This window comes from Ricinus communis, chromosome 6 (assembly GCF_019578655.1).
Source record: "Ricinus communis isolate WT05 ecotype wild-type chromosome 6, ASM1957865v1, whole genome shotgun sequence".
NCBI classification, from domain to species: domain Eukaryota; kingdom Viridiplantae; phylum Streptophyta; class Magnoliopsida; order Malpighiales; family Euphorbiaceae; genus Ricinus; species Ricinus communis.
This window is the reverse complement of record NC_063261.1, coordinates 6,688,771-6,695,789: the sequence shown is the minus strand read 5'-3', so window position 1 is coordinate 6,695,789 and position 7,019 is coordinate 6,688,771.

Sequence of the window (7,019 nt, the reverse complement as noted above, 5' to 3'; positions counted from 1 at the left end):
ATTTTTGATCTAGAGGGAGTTTTTATTTATTATTTTATGTCTTTATATTTAATACCATAATCATTGAGTTAAGTATATTAGGCTAGTTTTCATAAGTGTTTAATTTAGTCTTTTTATTTTTGTATGAATCTTGATATTTATTTATTTAATGAATGATTTCTTTACCTTCATATATTTATTAGTTTCATCTATTATTATTGGTTGACCATCATATCAATTTAGTAGTAATATTTGTTATGAAAATCTTTAGTTGAAAAGTATTAGAAACATCATCTTTACTTTAATCTATATTGGTATAAGAAATCTAGATTGCATAATTAGCTTGAGTGATTTAGGGAAAAATGCACATCACCGTCTCATTCATTAGATCTAGGCTCAAAGTAAAACAAGGAGATTACTAAGTAAATGGCTAGACTAAATACTATCTTTAGCATATAATTTTAGATCATAAGCATTTGCATTTGCATTTGCATTACATATTTATTTATTGTTTAATTACTGTATTTATAAATATTATCCTCTCAACATACTGATTTAGAGTGTTTAGATTTACTTTATTATTTTGTGTTGATAATTAGTCTTTATAATAAGTGGCTTCATAGTTCGATGAGAAATCGACCTCGTGGTGAACTTACCCTTACTATAGGAATGGTTCGTACACTTGTTAGTACTAAAAAAGACATATCACTTTCATTAATTTATTAATAACATATATTACAATTAGTAATTTATTTAGTATAAATTTGATTCTAGAAGTTTAATTTTATTAGATTTTTAAGTTAATGATGTTCCTAATCCTAAAATTTAACATTTTTATTTAATACAAGTTTGATTTTAAAAATCTAACTCTATTTAAATTTTAAATTAATTATTATTCTAATCCTAAAAAGTAGCAATTTAATTATATTTAAATATCATATTAACTAATAAATTAATTTTTTAATTATACAATAATTTTTAATCCTAAAAATATTATATTATTTATATCTTTAATACCAATCATATATATATAACTTAGTATCAAAATAACAAGCAATAATTTAAAATAACAAATTAAAATGATATCAATAATAAATAAGAGAAAAGATATTGAAAAAGTTAGTATCAAGTAGAGCTTTATCATTATAATACAAAGCTGTTATAAAATTATAAGAAAATATTTTAATTTATTATTTATACAAACTCAATCTTGAAGCGTTTTGCTTGATTAATCATAGAATAAATGCATATAATAATTAAAACATATTCATACAGATTAGGGTAATTTTTTAGGCGCATAATAATAATAATAATAATAATAATAATAATAATAATAATGTAACAATAATAGTAGTACTTTTGGATTATATTAAACAGTTGTTACTTAATTTATTTAATATTGATTCTAAATAAAACACAATCTTAGAATTATATAAATTTAATTACTTTATATAAATATTACTTTAATTTAAGATTGTATGAATGATTGTAGATTTATAATGCATAAAAATGAATACAATATTATATTTATATTTATAATCATATATTAAAATTAATATTGCTATATATTTGAAAATAAAGCTTAGTAGTATGTAAAATAATTTAGATGATTTTTTTCACACTTCAAAACTTTTACCTAGATGATTCATCATAAGGCTAAAGTTTCTAATTTTGATCTTGACACTCGAATTGAGTCTTGATTTAACATATTTACAAGTGTTGTTATGTGTAGCATAAATCAAGGTTAAAAATCAAAATCTACCTGAAAATCGCAACCGCACTCTCCAGGTGCAACTGCAAAATGCTTAAGTTTATGGACAAAAGGTTTTGCAGACTTAAGGATGAAAATTGTAATCGCACCTAAGAAACGCGTGACCGTGAAAATGAGAACTTCCGAGGCAGAGACAAAAGGGTGCCTAAAGCTGAGAATCATGATTGCAGCCATGGAAGGTGCGACCAAATATTGTGACTGTCACAAACCACCAACGGTTACTTTTGAAGCAGCTAATATCTCCATGCCACGTTAGAAAGCTGTTAGACGCTTTTTAAGATTCGTGATCGCAATGCAAGTGGCATGACAACAATTTGTACTCTGATAATGCATTTAAGCATCGTCTTAAAGAAAAAGTCGGTGAAGTTTTTGGGAAGAATGAGCAACAGATCCTTGAGGTTAGTAGGGTATAAAAACCACCTTAAAAGTGTTTGAAAAACACATGTAATGGCACATTATATGCATTGTCATTAATTCTTTCAAGGACTTGGTGTAGCACCCAAACTTAAACATCCAATTGTATAGCAATATATATATAATTAACTTTATAAACATAATTTATTACTTAATTACAATATACATTCATATAATTTAAGTGGCATAACATACTTAATATACATAAGAAATACTTATACATTATTTTAATTCACACAAGTACCCAAAATGCCATAATGCTTGAGATAACTCCTCTGGCCCACCTGATAATATTGACTGATGCAAAGAGAGCAATGCACAGCTAAAGCTATCTACAACTGCACTAACCTGAAAAAAATTGCTAAGGAATGAGCTAGCGACTCAATAAGCATTTAATTTACTAAACTATAGTATATTAGGCTAGAATTATCAAGTCTTTATCAAATACAGAAAATTATACCAACAATTAACTAACTATCATAAAATGAACCATTTCAATTATTCTCATAAACAAATAATTTCATCTCACATAATGCAAATAATCTCAAACTCAACCAAGTCAAATAATTCAATTCCACATTATTTCTATCAAATTAGGATCAGATGACTCATCCCCATATTTCCTCACATTTTTAAATTTCAGTAACCACTTGACAAGACTATCCGCCCGGCTCAGTCTTGCCATCTCACATACTCGGGTAGCTATCTGTCCGGCTCAGCTTTCCCGATCATACAATATCCATTCAAGAGTCATCAATCCTTAATCACAATCAATTCACTTCACAACACATCACAATCAATTCACTTTACAACAAGCCAAAAATATAACCAATATCAACTCAGTCAACCAAGAAATTATCAAGTAATCAAACAACAGTTCCTACTCAATATACACAAAGTTTAGTCTATTAAATACTTACTAAAATTTATAGGATAACAAAGTAATCCTATTCTTTTTCTCTTACCACTTCCTTGCCTTTGGATGAACCTATTCACATATTCAATACAAATACAATTCAATCACAAGGCATAAATATACATATCTTTACTATTCATAAAATATCACATTTCAACAAAATAACATATATTCTTGATGTTAATATGATGCATGAGATGAATGATAATAAATCAATATATTTGTTGATGAAGGCAGCTTGTAGGTACTGAATTAGAAATTACACAAAAACTTATGTATAATTAATAAAAATCTCATCTTTTTCAGAATTACACTTCCATTTTTATAGAAACCATAGCAGAAAGAATCACTTCAAAATCATTGGTATAAAAATAATTATGACATTTTCAATACAGCTGCTCCAATTTTCATTTAAATAGAACAGCAAAACGTTTCCTATTAAATGACCAGTCAAAAGAATAAATTTTCTAATGAAACTCTGCAGATATAAAGTTAACATCCTAAATTGTCCAATTTCTGCATCCTAAGTCCGATTTCTGCTTAAAACAGTTTCGAGCAGGCCATATTAAGTTCAACATATCTCACGCTATACTCAACCAAAAATTATGAAATTTTACAGACATATACTAGATATATAAATAAACAACTTTCATGTTTAGAAATTTTCGAGATTAAGAGGTCACGAAATCAGAGGTGAAAAATTCTACCCAGAAATTTCAGCTTCAAGATCACAAGTTCAAGATCACAAGTAATAGCATGTTCACTCTTGATTAAACAATTCCAAAACACATAATCATCAACAATTTCATATCATTAATCCTAATTTACAGCAAAACCAAGAAATTAAAATTACTCACCTTTGTTTCCCTTGATTAAGAAAGCCCAAATCTTTCAAACTTAAAAGAAGAATTAGATTCTCACTTACTAAAAGTTTGTAGAGTTTGATTAGGAAATCAAGGTTTGAAAAAGAAAAGGAGAAAAATGAGAGAGAGAAAGAAGAAGAGGAAATAGGAAATGTATGTGTAGAAATGAAGAAATGAAGAGGTGGTAAATTGGTGTAAAAATAGGCAATTTTACAATTTAATCCTCTTTCTTTCTAACTTTCCAATTTAGTCCAAAATTATTACTTTTCAATTAAATCAATATGTAACTAAATAATTTATTTATCTACCATATAATATAATAAAATAGGTCATACATAATCATGATGTAAATGACATGTTTAATGACATGCTAATGAATATTAATTATTAATAAAAAAATAAATAAATTTGGTTGTGACAATTCCTACCCACTTAGAAAATTTCGTCCTCGAAATTAACTAATCGCCAACAGACATGCCAAATAAGCTCGGGTATTTATCCATCATATGCTTCTCTACTTCCCAAGTTGCTTCCTTAGATGAATGTTGACTCCATTTCACCTTTACCATAGGAATTTCCTTGTTTCTTAATTTTCTAACCTGTCGGTCTAATATTTGAATCGGTTCTTCAACATATGTGAGTTTCTCAGAAACTTCAATTTCTGGTATCTTGATAACATGGCTAGGATCAGATCGATATCGTCGAAGCATAGAAACATGGAAAACATTATGTACTTGAGCAAACTCTGGGGGTAATGCAAGTCTATAGGCTAAAGGACCAACTCGCTCTAAAATCTCATACGGCCCGATATATTGAGGACTTAGTTTACCTTGTTTACCAAATCGAATGATACCCCTCCATGGTGATACTCTCAAGAAAACCTTATCCCCAACTTCATACTCAATTTCCCTTATGTGTTTATCTGCATAGCTTTTCTTTCTATCTTGTGCGGCCTTGATACACTGCTTCACAACTTGTATCTTGTCTACTGTTTCTTGAATAATTTCAGGACCTTCCAATTGTCTCAACCCTTCTACATCCCAACATATAGGGCTTCTACATTTTCTCCCATATAATGCCTCATATGGTGGCATACTAATACTAGAATGAAAACTATTATTATAAGCAAATTCCATAAGTGGTACTTGTTCATCCCAATTTCTGCTATACTCTAATGCACAAGCCCGTAACATGTCTTCAAAAGTTTGAATGGTTCTCTCAGACTGCCCATCTGTTTGTGGATGAAAAGCAGTACTGAAATGCAATCTAGTTCCCATTGCCACTTGTAAGCTCTTCTAGAAATGAGATGTAAACCGAGGATCCCTGTCTGAAACAATGGAGATAGGTACACCATGCAACCTAACAATTTCTTTCACATACAAGTTGGCTAGCTTATCCAATGAATCATTCTGTTGAATAGGTAAAAAGTGTGCTGATTTTATTAAGCTATCAACTATTACCCAAATAGCATCATTTCTCCTAAAAGTGCGAGGCAAACCAACAACAAAGTCCATAGTAATTCTTTCCCATTTCCACTCGGGTATAATTAAAGATTGTAATTTACCTGCAGGTGATTGATGTTCTGCTTTCACTTATTGACAAGTTAGGCATTTAGCTACATATTCTGCAACTTCCCTCTTCATGCCTGACCACCAATAATTTGGCTTCAAATTGTTATACATTTTTGTACTCCCTGGGTGCATTGAATAAGGAGAATTGTGAGCCTCCCAAAGAATCTTTTGTTTTAATGCGGCTACATTAGGTACATATACTCTGGTTTTCATAACCCACATTCCATCATCTCGCTCGATTAGTTCATTTGTCTTACCATCTTGCACCTTCTTCTGTAACTTCTTTAAGTATGCATCACTACCTTGTGCATGTTTGATCTCATCTAGTATCTGGGGACTAGTCTTCATTGTAGTCAATAATACTCCATTCTTTATAGAAAAATGCATATCCATAGCTCTTAGCGGAAATTAAGGAACTCATCTGATATGAAATCATACCTGCAACCCTTTCCAAAGTCTTCCTACTAAGTGCATCTGCCACAACATTTGCTTTTCCTGGATGATAATCAATGGTACAGTCATAATCCTTCAATAATTCCATCCATCTTCATTCCCTGAGGTTCAACTTTTTATGTGTAGGTATGTACTTTAAGCTTTTGTGGTCAGTGAATATTTGAAATGTCTCTCCATAAAGATAATGTCTCCAAGTTTTCAAAGCATGTACAATTGCAGCCAATTCTAAATCATGTGTGGGATAATTTTATTCATGAGGTCTAAGTTTTCTAGAAGCATAGGCAATAACCCTTCCATTTTGCATCAATACACAACCCAAACCATTAAGTGAAGCATCTGTATAGACTACATATTCCCCTCCTTGTATAGGTAATGTAAGTATAGGTGCTGTAATCAATCTATTTTTCAACTCCTCAAAACTAGCTTGACATTTATCATTCCACTGAAAAGTCACTTGTTTCTTCAACAGATTAGTCAATGGCTTTGCTAAAATGGAGAAGTTCTTCACGAATCTTCTATAGTACCCAGCCAATTCCAGAAAACTACGAACTTCTGAAATATTTCTTGGTGATTCCCACTCCTGAATAGCCTTCACCCTAGATGGGTCCGGTTGAACACCTTGTGCAGATACAATATGCCCCAAAAATGCAATGTTATTCATCCAGAACTCACATTTACTGAACTTACCATATAACTGCTTTTCTCTCAAAGTTCGTAATACTGTTCTTAAATGATGTTCATGCTCTTCAGAATTACTGGAGTATATCAGAATATCATAAATGAAGACTATCACAAATTGATCAAGATACGGTTGAAAAATATTATTCATCAAAGACATGAATGCTGCAGGTGCATTGGTCAAACCAAATGGCATAACAACAAATTCATAATGACCATATCGTGTCTGAAATGCCGTTTTAGGTATAGAAATCTCTCTAACCTTTAATTGCCAATACCCAGATCTCAAATCAATTTTGGAGAATACAGCTGCCCCTCTGAGTTGATCAAGCAAATCATCAATGCGAGGTAAAGGATATTTGTTCTTGATAGTA